We start from the raw sequence: 15,346 nt of genomic DNA, 5'->3' as shown, positions 1-15,346 counted from the left end.
GATCTCTTCTGCCTATCCTCTCACACAAGCATTAGAGAACCTGCTACTCCTTTGACTCATCCACTTCTTTCCGGGATATATACTAAGTCAAACTTTCACCAGCGGACTCCTCTGCTGTCACTTTAGCTCCGAAGAACCTATTACTCCTTCCGCATGTGACCCTTACTAGGTGATATCACAACGGGAGTTTCAACAGTGGACTCGTAGCTATCATTTATTCAATAATTCGTTCAAATCCTAATTAGTGCTTCCAGTTCTGCCTAACCATGCACTAATCTCCCTCCCAGCCAGTGACCTCACAGCCAAGTGGATTCTACTCACCACCTGCTATTCTATTTCCCCGGGGATTCCAACAACATAAAACAATCACGGACAATTATGTTAATTACATGCAATAATATAGCAGCAATTCAAAAATCTTTTAACATTCAAATGCAATAATAGAAAACTTAATTTAGCAGCAATAAATTTTAGCAGCACATTTTATTTTTCACAGTTCCTAAAAACTATCTTATCTACCTATCTTAACTAGTCCTAACCATCATCTTGCTACCAGAAAATTACTGATAGAGCGCGCAGGTCGCCCGACTCTTTATTTCACCAGATTTCACGCACTCGGGCCCATGACGTGTTTATGACTGTATTTTTGTGAATCGGGCGATTTTACACGACACCATCAGTAATTCAATGTGGTTTTTCTTTCTTTTACTAGAGTACCTGACTTACCACCTTGACACAGGTACCTATGGTTCCGATAGATCAGGAGCTATTAGTGGGTAGGAGATAAGACTAGCAAATATACCTTATACATTTAATAACATTTATACCTTTTGTAATAACCACAGACACCTGAAGGGGTTTAAAGACTTTATATAGTAAGTTTCAAAATCCAACTGCCATGAGAATAAAATTGATACAGATTAGAATATCAATAATCAGAATTATAACTATAATGTAACTATGAATGAGAGCAAGCACCATTGAGTGCGAGTGAAAACTACAGGGTAAGGGTAACAGGGAACATGCTATTCAATATTCAGGCTTATACTAAGGTAAGTGAGTTTAATACATAATAGTCAGTGGATTGCTAAATTCCTACAAGTGATTCAAACTGATCTTAGTCTAACTGCTAATTTAAGCAAAAATGCCAAACTCAAGTAACATTTAGATCACACCAATTAAGTAAACCGTTTCAATAATGTCCTATAGGTCAGAGAAAAATGGAACATAACTAATACAACAATAGCATGTGAATTTGGAAAAGTCAGAGGATATAATACGGGCAAGAATGCTTTATTAAAGAGGGAAGGAAAAGAGGATAGATAGACGGACACCCACAAATATATATTTACCTAGGACAGGAATGAGGACTAACCCTGGCCACGGGTCAGTTTGGGAAAAGGCGAGGACAAGGACCCTCAAGGACTTAGGATGCCAGTAGGCGAGCAGGTACAGCTCATGGACAGTCGGGACAGGATACCCCTCAAGATTTGGATCAGGACTGGGCTCACCAAAGGGCACGACCAACACCTGCAGCTTCGGATGCAACGCCTGCCCTACTCCCTCTCTGCACGGAATCCACCAGTAACCCCGATTGGGTTCTCGAATCTCCCAGCAAAGTGCTTCACCAGCACTTAAGACTATTCCACCCCTTGGAGTTTGCTCCGCAGCTCTCTGTATCAATCACCTATAGAGTTCGTAGGGTCGGTGACAGGTCTGTTACTCGGACAAGTCGGACAATTTCTCTAGTTAAAACTAGGCTAGTTATACTGTTTTTCGGGTCCCTAGACCACCCACAAATGTTGCAAGTGACAGGATCCCCAACTTTGGATTGGTCAAGAGAGGTGATTAGGTCATTGTCACCACCTAAAATTCTGGGTTCCCACCATGAATATTCAATATTTGTACACACCCCTTACATTCCAGTTCCCATGGCATATGGAAGGTGTAAAACAATGGGACACACATAAGAATATACATTTGTAACAGTGTTAGGTACAGCCGAAATCTTCTCCTGGTGCAAGGGTGACTTTCCCAGGCGCATCTCAGCTTCAGAAGCCAGCTGGCTTGGTTTCGCTTCTGCGCAGTTCGGCTTTTCCCTCATCACGTGATTAGGGTGTCATGGGTTTCAAAGATGGAGCGGCTCCCCACTCCCAGGCCCACAGATACGCGGTACATGAAAAGTAAGCGAAAACAAATTAGAAACACAGAACAAGTGAATACACTGTACACCATGATTAGCCACACTGCACCCCTTACTTTATAATATCTATAGCATTAGAGATTACGCAGAAATAGACAGCTGGGCAAAAGCGGCAGTAGCAAGCCGAGCACATGTTAAAGACAAAGCGGCCATATTTAGCAGTATTGCGCATGTGCGAAAAATCCCTCCAGAACTGCGAGTGCGTCACATCACATGGGTATGACCGACGCATGGGCAGACTGAAATCCCGCATAGCAGCGACCAAGTCAGTTGCAAGCATCTTTATGATTAATAGACACATAGGCAAGCATCTCTGGGACACCCGCGTGTAGTGTGAAAGTGCAATATTAATGACAAAACGGGTCGGTTAATGACGTTACGAGTTATGTGAGGTTCTTGAATGTGAGCAAGTCGCTTTACATGCGAATCCTTGCTCCATCAGCATCACAAGAAGTGACATTAGATCTAAAGCCCTCACATATATGTTTAGCAGGTCTATCATGTGTACGTTTGAGCGTATTGCGTGGATAATAGCACAGTGAGCTATGAAAGATGATATGTGACTTCTACATCTTGCAATACCCTAGTTTTATGTAACAGATCCTGTACATTGATTTACAAGCTCATATAATTTATTGTACATATAATATGCATGTTTTGATGGAAAGCGCTCTGGCACTCTGCATTGGGATGAGTAGGGCTATACAAGAAAAAATAGTAGTACTTAAATCATTTCAACGCCTCTTCAGGTGTAGTAAGCTCTATATAAATGCAATTTGTTTTGCGTAAATACTGGGAAAGACCAACACATATGACATTCTTACAGTGCATGCATATCTCATAAACAGGGACTGAACAAAGTGAAAAGCTGCCTCTCTTAAGTATGTGTGAAGTGCTAACAAGGAGTGAGCCTTTGTTTCCCCTCCGCTTCAGTTGCATCAGGTGTAAGGCTCCTGACTGCTGGCTCCCAGCCAGGAGACTGAACAAAAGGAATACAGACGACCCCTCAAATTCAGCCTTTGTTATGGACCCAGCAGGAGTCCTAAATAAGAAAGTCCCGTCCCTGCCTGCACGTTGTTGCTTGTTGCAGATAGAAATCAGACAACGTGCAGGCGCTGCTGAAAGTGTCTTGGTGTTTGGAAATTACACCAGGAGGAATTCACTTCAGCACATTATTAAGTGGGGCCCACATTCTTGGCAGGGTGGACGGCGTTCACCCTGTGAAAATGGCGGGTAGACGCCGTCTAACTGCGTGTACCCCCGACTCGTGCCCTGGACCTGATATACATTCTGATGCTTTGTGTACGTGCGGAAGCCATCTTGGTGGTACCATGGGAACCTCTAGTTTGTAAGATTAGAATAAACTCATTAGAAATCTTATGAACGCTTTTTAACAGTCGCATTATGAGCTGCGGATTTGAGGGATCCCATTTATGGTTGTAGTCAGGAGAGACTGAAAATCTGTCATTTAAAGCATTAGTGTTGGTGAGGTGTGAAGAAAGGATTGATGATGATTGACAGCGATGGAGCAAGAGTAATTGACAGGAAATAGACAATTTAGTGAATAAGGCTGAGGATAAAATTACTTTGTAAATAAGCAATAGGTTTGGTAACACGTTTGGATGCTTTGTAATGAAAGGATAGATAATGGGTCAGTCAAAGGGGAAAATATCAAAGGAAGAAATATATTGGTCTGTAGGGCAGCTGGAAGTTAATAAGGTGCTTTCTGGTAGACAGGTTTCTAGCAAAAAACTCATGAGAACAGATTTGCCATGTCACATATTCTGAATTGTACAGACAAAGGAAACGCTGAGAGCAATGAAAAGGTCCAGAGAAGAGCAGTATAACAAGAATTAAAAAGTCAAAGAAACACAAGGTTGTCTTATGTGAAGACTAATGAGACAGTGCAGAGGTGGAACAAAACTGCTAATCAGTTTCTGGGTCACATATTGAAGTGGAGATAAATATTATGACAAAAGATATCTCAGTAGAGTGGAAGAATAAAAATGTGGAGGAGTTAAATGACCCATTGAACTGTAGGTGGGACCCAACATCACTAATTTTTGAAGAGCGGAACTCATTTTTCCTCATCAGACTTTTACTTGAAGCAAAAGAGTGAAAACACGTAGAAGGGAAAGAAAGAGGCAGCCAAAGAAGAACAAACTATGACAATTTGAAAAAGTCTGGATGAAAAGGTACCCTCAAGAGTGTGATAGACGGGTAGGGAGTGTTTGGTTATGAATGAAAGATGCATCAGGTAGAATCAAGACTACACAGCCTTGGTACTTGACACTCTTGATATTTGTAGAGCTGGCCGCAGGCTTCTGAGTAAAACTTTAGGCATTGACACTTATTGTTTTACAATTAAGCACTGGCAAAATATTTGACCCATTATCATCGAAAAAGGTGTTATCCCCAGAATGAACGGCACCCTGTGAAGCATTTGGCTGAGTATGTGAATAGTGGTTCAGAAGGCAGATCCCTAAGGAAGTGCGGTTCAGATAAAGATCAAAGCAATGGGAGGGTTCACAATTTCTGGAAGAAATAGTGCAAGTAAGAGTTAATCAGGAGTTGAAATTCAGAGTTCAAGAGACACAATCAAGAAGCACTAGATTTGTGGAAGCAAGGAGCAATTTTGTATATGGATCAGAGTATCAAAGCGCTTGTTAGCTAAATATTCTTGGTAGAGAAGAAAAACAAAGGGAACATTCCAGTGATATATTCAAGACATTTTTGTATGGTCTGGCATCTGAAAAAACAATTGGCCCCAACAGCTTTCCCACAGAATACTATGCCACATATCGAAAAATTCTTCTCTATATCTTGTGCTTATATACGAATGTCTGCCTTGTGGGCTCCTTTCCGTTACAGCTGGATTCTGCCACTTTAGATACCTAAGTTGCAGCCTCCCTCTATTTTTCTGTACCAACTGTTGCCCAATCTCACTCCTCAACTGCGAGGTCAAAGTTTTCACCACAGTGTTGGCAAAGAGACTCAACAGGTCTTGACTAGATTGGTGCAGCCAGACCAATGCAGCTTTATGCCATCCTGGAGCATGAAACATTGTATTTGTCGGATTTTCGTGGCCCTGGCCCACCGTCATCGATTGCATCAGGATCTGGCATTGCTTCTCATTGACTTTGAATAGGCTTTCGATTGGGTGCATTTGGATTGCGAATCTGAAATATGGTTCATGTCCTTTATTCTAATCCCACTGCTCAAGTGTGAGTCAATGGAGTCCTCTCTGCTGTCTTTCCCATAGAGCGAGGGACCAGGCAGGGCTGCTGCCTGTCCCCCCTCCTCTTTGCTTTGGCAATAGAGCTTTTGGCCCAGCTTATCTGTACAGATCCCCAGTACTCTGGATGGGCTTGAGGTATGGGGCATGAGGACCGCATCTCTTTATACACAGATCACGTTCTTTTATATCTCGCAAATCCGGCTGTAAGTAGTCCTAGATGTCTTCAATTGCTTAAACATTTTGACGTGGCCTTGGAATGAACCCCTCTAAACCTGTGGTGGTTCCCTTGGCATCAGCTAGAGACCTCTTTAACTGGCAGACAAATATCTCTCTCCGCCGGCTTAGTTTTAAATATCTGGTGGGCGTATGGGCTGTTTTGCATCTAGAAATTTCCTAGGCCCTAATTCTTCAACCTCTAGTTTGAAAAGTTAAAACAGACCTTGCTAGATGGTAAATTCCTACTCTTAATTTCATGGGATGTCGTGCTTTTATAAGATGATGATCCTTCTGCGATTTTTTTATATGTTTCAGAATTTACCACTTCAGTTGTCTTGGGAGTGGTTTCGCTAATTAGATGAATCCGTTAGAACATTCCTGTGGTGGGGTTCTAGGTCTTGTTTAGCTTTCACGCAATATCAACATGGCCCCTTTGACCATGGCCTGGCAATGTCAAATCTTTACCTTAATTATTTGTCCTCCCACCTTATAGTTATCTTCGATTGGTTTAATGGGGGATGGTCTGATCCCACCTACTGCCTAGGGCTTTAATTGTTGGGCTTCCCTCATTTGCAGGCCATGCACTATGGATCCCCAGTTTAATTTTCTATACCTTTGGTAACTAGAGTCGTGGTCCTTGCATGGAGAGCTGCACTCCTACATGTACAATGAGAGGCCAGACTTACACAACAAAACCCTCTTTGGCACCGCACCTGGCTGGGAGAAGTGGCAGTGCTTTGTCGCTTTCACTCTTGGGACCTTATTGGTATCACACATCTGAGAGATGTGTGGTCCGTATCACATATACGCTCCTTCCAGGACCTTCAATGAACGTACACTCTTGCACATACCCAATTCTATAAATACATCCAACTCAGACACTCTCTCCACGTTCATATCCAGTCAGCTGATGCCCTCCCAGGGTTCAACCCCCTGGAAGCTAAGCTTCTCATGAGAGGCATTGCCCTTCTAGTCACAAAACAAGATACTGCTACACAATGGCTGTCCCCTACCCCTTTAACTCTCTTGAGATGGAAAAGGGGTTTGAATTGGTGTGCTCTACAGGAACGCGTGGACTTTGAGGCCACCAGAAACATGGGCGGGTGTGGGGAAAAATTGTTAGGCCAATTTATTTGAGACTGCAGTTCCGAGTCGGTTGCGGTGGTCAAATTGTGGGCTGACTGCCAAAGTTGTAATAGGGTGGTAAGACCACCAGTGCAGCAGTGGCTGGACCCCACCGTGAGTTTGGCGCTCCGCAGACCGCCAAACTCATAATTAGGCCCTCAGTGTGTAGGTTTCATTGATACCATGGAAGGAGTATTGAAGTTACCAAGAAAGAGAAGCTTAGGAAGGAAATTTGCAGCGTACAACGTGATCTCTGTAGTTTATTTCTTTTTTTTAAGGATACTTACATGTGTTATAGGTTTTCTTATTGTCAATGATTCAAGCATTTTCCCAGGAACTTTACATTATCATGCTTTGTTGAGACTAAAAATAGCAAAAGAATTCCAAGATTATTTGGCTGCCACGGGAGGCAAGAAAGGAGCTGATTTGGTGGTGAAGAAATGTTCAGTTTTGGAATGGCAGAGCAATATTCATGGTGGCAGCAGATTTGAAGGTAGAATCAGATTTAAGATTGAGTGACTGGGTGCAAAGTGTGGATCAATTACTATGGGGTCAGATTTTCCAGTCTAACTCCAGGCTACATTGGAGAAAATGCATACATTGAGCAGGGTCAGATTTACTAACTCCAGTACAACAAGCATTAGAGAAAGCAGGTGCATTGTGGAAAAGTGGGGTTTGATGTAAGATTCACTATTCTAACTCCATTCTAGCAAACATTGAGCAACATGTACAGTGGAAAAAGTGCATACATGGGGCAGTGGGGATTTGATTTTCTATTATAACTCCAGTTTTACAAACAATGGGAAAAGTGCAAATATTGGGGGTCAGATTTACTGGTCTAACAAACATTGGTATAAATGTATATTTGGTGGAGACAAATTTGCTATTCTATTTCTGGTCCACCAAATATTAGGGAATGTGCATTCATTACAGGAAGGGTTTTCAGTTTAACTGTTCTAATCCCAGTCTAAGAAACATTGTGGAAAGTGTTTTCATTGCAGGTAGGGATTCAGATGTACTGTTCTAATCCAAGAAACATTAGGAAAGTATATATTACTCTTCTAACCTCAATTGAACAAATGATAGGGAACTTGCATATATGGGGTAGACAGATTAACTATTCTAGTACCAGTCCAAAAAATATTGGGGAAAGTGTATACATTGGAGGTGTGGGTTTAAATTTTATATATTAACTCCAGTCTAACAAACACTGGGCAAAATGCATATGCTGGGAGTTCGGACACATTTTCCCAAATTACATAAGTATACATTAAAATTTGTTTCATATATTTAAATACAATCAATGAGATGAGGAGCCAAGATGGCGGATTGAGCAGACGCAGAGGCTATAAAGCCACAATGGTTTAGTCATACACAGTTCCCACACTCTCTCGGCCCCCAGTTAGTTGGGGGGCGGGGGAAGATGTCAAGGGTGATCCCCATCCCTGCCATCCTGGTAAGGTGAGCAATGAGGCTATAATGGCCCTGATATCCAGTGAGCCATGGTGGACCTGGCTGAGGAGAAGAGAAATGTCAAGAATGCAGATGGGGACCCTGTGTGGTGCCACCCACTGAGACACCAAGCTCATATCTAGACATCAGCAGCCCTTGAAATTAAAACTGTACACTGGTCATACTGCATAAATAGTGGGGCCCTGCATACCGTGAGGAGCTGGGAGGGGACATTGAGAGAATTGACACAGAAATCTGCTGTCGTTACAGTTTAAGCTGCACACTGGAAGAGCTTGGGAGGTGTAGTGGCATTGTTAATCATGGGGAGATGAGCAAGGTCATCTGGGACCTGACACAGAAATCACATAAAAACTGATTTTGAGGGGTTAGCAGCAGACCATCTCCCTAAGTGTCACATGAAGATCCATGGCACTGGCAGGGCAGATTTGTGAAGCAAGCAGACAGATGGAAGATGATCTGAAGTAATGCACACTCCTTGTTGTTGTTGCTTCTGCAATTTCTGCAGACCCATTAGGCCTCTCCCTGACCAGCATGCCCCAGATAAAGCTAGAACAGAAAGTACAAAGGCACCTCCTTACATATTTGCAGTCACCACAGTGTGTGGTCCCTGACATTCCCTGACATTCCCCCACATGAGAACCAAGCTTCTCTGAGTCCACAGAACCCTCAGGGAAATAACTCTATCTAGCATTATGACCCCAGAGCTAAGAAAAAGCTCTCAGAAAGTCCCGGGAGCGTGAAGGACTGGGCTAATTTAAAGCCCAGCGGTGCCACGGGACAACACCTGAAACCTTCGTGGAGATACCTGTTCCGGCGTACAAATTACAGAGACACGGGACACTTCCTTCGGCGTCAAAGATCAGCGTTTATTTACTGCAGGGACACAGAAATCGCTAGAAGTACAACATAGTGTATGTTCAGAGAGTCTGCTTCAAATTGCAAAAGTGGATCGCTCCTTTTAAACACATTTTCGTCATTGTACAACATAACGAACAAAAGGTTATAACTCAGTTCCCACAGTAAACTTCAAAGGATCGCATTCATGCTTTCAGAAGCCCGGAACATAATTACAGAAACATGTTAGTTCCCAACTGTAAAAGCACACTATCCCACCGTTAGGCACATTCCATTCTAGTCGTAAACGACCTAAGAGAAGGGACAGAAACAGATGCAGGGAAAACAAAGACAGACAACAGATTGAAAAGAGTGTGGGGGCAATATCGGAAGCGTGATCATAGGATCAAAGGATCCGAGCCTAAAGTATGCAAGGCTGGAACAATAGACCGGCACGGCAAGATGAGCCTCGAGCGGAGCCATCTGCTTTTGCTGTGTCACTTCCCTAGTCATAAAGGCACACTCAAAGGAATATGCATCTTCCGCAAGAGCTTGAGAATCCCAGGGTCATCAAGCGGACATTGTCCGTTCGCCGGCTACGTGAGGGCAAGAAACAAAATGGATGCCATATCTAAAATGGAACCCGAAGGTTCAGATGAAAAACCCATAAATAAGACGAACCCTTCCAAGTAGTGTGACGAAAACACGCACATCTACTAATCTCATCATTTACGGTTCGTAGATACCAAACTCATCCATATCCGAACAAGCCCAAAACGTCGTTCCGATTCTCACCGAACCTCAGACGCTCCTTTTGCCCTCATGTAGGCAAGCACTAGTCGATATCAGAATCAATATCGATATTCATCAGATCGTTTAGATGTTGCTGGAACATTATTCTATCCATCAATGTCTCTCTGGTAACAGATGGTCTTCTTATACACGTTGTAGCACAAAGGCTACATAAGGCTGGACCACACTGTACACAAAGACAACACATGAGGAGAAACGTCACAACAACCCCTACAATCATCAGAATCTTCCAACCCCAAGTCGACATCAGACCCCAAAACCATCCTAGAAGCGTCCAATCACCTTTGTCCACGTGTATGGACTCGGAGATTTTATGCAACTTCGAGGTGGCTTGATAAACAGTTGGAGCATTATCAGGTATGAAAATACAGCAGCTCGAATGGATCACTTTGCACACACCACCTCTATCTGCGAGTACAACGTCTAGAACCATACAGTTCTGTAATGTCATCAGTCTATCCGCTTGAAGCTCTGCTGTCAGGTTACCAAGAGCACTTGCAGTTATGTTAGCAGTCGATTCTACCACACGAGTCAACTGTCTCAGGTTCCTGCTATGAACCATAGGTCCCCAAAACGGTAGGAAACCCTTAAAGAAGTCTCCTGCTTCTTGACCGGCAGTGTCCTCTTTACTAATAACACCTCTCACAACTCTCGTTTTGTGGTAGTCTGAGGCAACTGTGAAAGTCGGTGGCAAAAGATTCGCGATATAACAGGTGCCCGAAAAGTCACGGGGCAACCATGTATAAGCGCGATCATAGCACACAAAATAGGTACCCTTGGCAGTCAGAAATACAGGGGAAGAGAGCATCGGTAAAACGTATGTCTCAGTACAAGCACTCTTCCCAAGCTGAGCTCTCGGATTTCGACCAAGACCTTGCAGACAGAAATGACCAAGGTGGGGTACAATCCAGATTGGAGACGAGCTCTTAAGCTGTCTATCACCTACTGAAATACTATACTCGGCCTCACTCAGATCCTTGTAGGCTCGCACCTCCTCCTCTGGAATAAGCGATGCATCAAAAATATCTCTATCCAGATCAGCAATCGCTATCGTCAAAGACTTGTGGTACGGGCCAGAACCAAGGTCTGTGGAACGTGGCTCTCGATGGGGGTAGGAATCTAGTGCACTACGGAACATTGTTTGGAATGCCCGAGCTGACCCCTGGGAGCTGTAGGGAAGAACTAAATATGGGATACCCTTATCCATGGTATGTGGCATTAACCCACACACCCAACAGTTGGTAGTGTTCATCACCAACTGATGCTGATGCAAAAGTTGGACAAAGGAATTGTTCATAAATTCCGCACGTCTGACCTGTTCATGTTGGGGCAGAAGATGAAAAGAATGTGGAGAGATAGTGGGAACGAGAACAGAATTCAGATCATGAGAGGGGGAAGTAGGTGAAGTGGAAGGCAATAGTGACTGAATCCCAAAATACACTCCACCCACCAATAACATAGACACAGTTAGGAACAACATGAAAATCTGAAACAAAAAACACTTTGTTTGTAAAATCTTATGCAACCTAGATCTTTGCGCCGACCTCATCTCTATTTCTGACAGCTAAGAGAACTCCATCCTCTAAGGACAGTCCGTAACGTTCTTGATGCACCTAATTCTGAGTAGCAATTGCCAATTCCCAGGAGTTCCCAGAAACCGACAAAAGTAACCGACCTAGTGTCAGAAACCTGCCAAACAGAAGTAGGTACCCGTACGGCCCTACGGCCAACCCAGATGGTAGGTTTAATCAATTAAGCATTCAATTTCATATAAGTCTCCTAGCTGCACAGAAAAGGAACACACGTGATATGTAAACAAAATTAAAGAACTCAAGATCAGGAAAAAAAAAATGCAAATGTCCACAATATGCATAGCAACAGGGAGGGGGTAATGTAGATTCAAAAAGGGAATTTTTATTTGTCCTTAATCACGCGATCGAAGGAAATATCGACATTTTCCAGGTCGAGTTTGCTCTTCAAACAACGGTTCAGGTGGCAAGGCAAAGTTCAATTGTTCAAGTGACGGTTCAGAACTTGAATTCTCCAATGCTGAAGACAAAGGTACAGTTCCAGATGATTCAACAAACGTATCTGGCTGAGCTGGATCGATCTCTACAGGTTGAGCATCACTAAATGGCACATACTTTGGGATGATATCGGTTTCAGTCGGGGCAAACCCTTTCCTTATCCAATTATTTGCTGGCAATGGGAGCGGGACTCTCTTCGTGTGGGTGGCGTGCACCCAATGTTTTCTGCCGTCCAACCGAACTGCAGTCCTCGTTGCCAACAAGACTTGGTAGGGTCCCACGAACCTGGGATCGAGATTTTGTTTTCTCCCAAAGTTACGAATCAACACCCACTCTCCAGTTTGGAGTCGATGTCCAGGTCCTTCTGTTTGTGCCGGTAGAGATTCAAAAACCTGTTGATGAATCAAACTCAATTTAGCAGTCAGGTCGTAAAGATAGTCAATCAACATTGGATATTCAATTCTGCTAAATTCCTTAGGCCTTGGAACTCCCCAAACGTTCGCGGGACGGCCGAACACAATCTCATATGGGCTAAGCCCTACTCGAGAGTGCACAGTCGCCCTGGTTGACAGGAGAGCTTGAGGCAATGCATCAGGCCATGATAACCCACTCGTTGCTTGGATTTTGGCAAGTTTCAGTTTCAGAGTACCACTGTACCCTTCTACCAAACCCGCCGATTGAGGATGGTTAGCACTATGAAATTTTTGGCGAATACCCAAACCCGCACACACACTCTTCATCACACTTCCCACAAACTCACTACCATTATCCTACCATACGATCCGTGGCATTCCATACCTTGGGAAATACTCTTTGAGTAGAACTTTTGCTGTGGACAGGGCAGTATTATCCTTAAGAGGGTATGCCTCAATCCATCTGGAGAACGCACAAACCACAACCAATACATATTTTAAATTATTGCATCTCTCCATATGGATGAAGTCCAACTAGATAACTTCAAAGGGGCATGTAGGAGGAGCAAAATGACCAGGTGGAGTGGGGGTGCCCTTGCCAGGATTATGCATCAAACATACCATACAGTTCTTGACCACTCTCTCAGCACACTTAGCAATCCCATCATTCTTCCATACGGGAGACAACAACTTACATATACCTTTCGTGCTAATATGTGACATGCCATGGGCCATAGTAACAACGGCAAGCACATACGCATCCGGTAACATCCATCTCTGATACTCTGACAAATCAACCCAACATCCATTTATATCTAACTTCCCCGTGCTTTCTTTCCACTTAGCCTTTTCAGTTTCGGTGGCCTCATTCTGAATCGCTTTCACACTCTCAACTGTGTCCTCACACATACCAGTCTCCGCCGGCCATCTCACTGAACTCGTAACATACATTCGGTTTGTCAGATTCTTGGCCGTTTCCTTAGCAATCTCATCTGCAAACGCATTACCACGACCAACATCATCTGTAACCTTACGATGTGCGCTGCATTTAATGATTGCCACTTGCTTAGGCAATGTAAGTGCATCTAGAAGATCGTTCACGAGCTGTCCGTGTTGAATCTTCGTGCCATGAGACGTCATGAATCCTCTCTCTCTCCACAATCGACCAAAACTATGTGCTACGCCAAACGCATACTGACTGTCAGTAAACACATTCACTCACTTTCCTTTAGACAAAACACGCGCTCTTGTTAAAGCAATCAACTCTGCAGCTTGTGACGAATTCTGACTCAATCTCGCAGTTTCCACAACCGTACTCAAGGTTACTACAGCATACGCAGTCGTCACATCACCATTCGGCAACTTGAAGCATGAACCATCTACATACAAAGTACCATCGGGATCTACAAATGGAGTGTTTTTCAGGTCTATACGACCCTTCGTCTCTTCTTCGGTTCTTAAATAACAGTCATGTGGTGCTACATCACCTGATTCCATATGAATCGGCAACAATGTCGCTGGATTCAACACATTACAACGTTTTATCTGTATATGACTTGCCAAAAGTGTCAACTCATAGCCGGACAACCTTGCACTCGTCAAGTGTTGAGTCTTCGTTCGATTCAAGAGAGTGTCAACTGCATGCGGAACCATCACTGTAAGCATGTTATCCATGACCAGACCTGCGGACTGTCGAATGGACACCGCAGCTGTCGCTGTCGCCCTTAGACAACTCGGCAATGCTCTAGCTACTGGGTCCAAAGTCGAAGAAAAATATGCACATGGACGCTGTTTGCCGCCAAATTGTTGCGTCAAAACACTTAACGCACAACCTTCTCTCTCGTGAACATATAGTGTAAACGGCTTACTGTAATCAGGAGTACCTAACACAGGAGCCGAACACAACGCATCACGCAATTCAGAAAAACTTTTCTGACAATCTTCAGTCCATGGCAAAGGAGTCGGAACATCCTTGCACGTGAGAGCTAACAATGGCTTCGCTAACAATGAGAAGTTTGGAATCCATTGTCTGCAGTATGACGTAATACCTAGAAAGGCACGTACGTCTCTCTGAGTTGTTGGCACAGTCATTCCAGCAATCGCTGCAATTCTTTCTGGGGTCAATCTTCTTCCCTCCTTTGACAATAAGTGACCTAAATAGGTTACTTCTTGACAACAATACTGTAACTTAGAAGGTGACACCTTGTGATGTAAGTCACATAAATGCTTTAACAACGATACCGTAGCAGTTTTACAAATTTGCTCAGTGTCGGCAGCTACTAACAGATCATCGACATACTGAATCAAGGCCGCACCAACAGGTAACACAAATGCATCAAGTTGACTCTTAAGGGCCTGACTGTAAATCGATGGACTCTCACAGTAGCCCTGTGGTGCGCGTTTAAACCTAAAACTGCGACCACCTAATGAGAAGCCGAATAGATCTCTGCTTTCCTCAGCAATCGGAATACTAAAGAAAGCATTCTTTAGGTCTATCACCGAAAACCAGGAGGCAGAGGCTGGAATCAGGGTCAGCAAAGCTGTAATGTCAGGAACCACTGGAAACTGTGGAATCACGATTTTATTCACTTCTCTCAAATCAATTACAAAACGGTACACAGGAGGCTTGGATGGGTCAGGTTGTTTCAAAATAGGTAACACAGGACTATTACACACATTTCCCCGAGTTTCTTCAATAACATCCTTCTCGATCAAGTCATAAATGATCGCTAATAGAGCTCGCTCGCCATCAAGAGAGATACGATACTGGGGGATACGTGGTAATCTCACATGTGATTTCAATTGGACTACATAAGGTGGTATGTCCAGTAGGCCCACATCATTGGGACCTGTTGCCCATAAAGACTCAGGAAGGGAACTCAATTCCGGTGGGAGCTTATCAGTTGATAAGTACATAGGAGATATCACTCTCTGACCTAATGTAAGCTCCACTCCCGTAGGAGAGCAATACAGAGTCGCATGTAACCGTTTCAACAAATCCAAA

Source organism: Lissotriton vulgaris, chromosome 3_1 (genome assembly GCF_964263255.1).
Source record: "Lissotriton vulgaris chromosome 3_1, aLisVul1.2, whole genome shotgun sequence".
In the NCBI taxonomy this organism is placed as follows: domain Eukaryota; kingdom Metazoa; phylum Chordata; class Amphibia; order Caudata; family Salamandridae; genus Lissotriton; species Lissotriton vulgaris.
The sequence above is the reverse complement of the archived record's forward strand: the minus strand, read 5'-3'. Positions refer to the sequence as shown.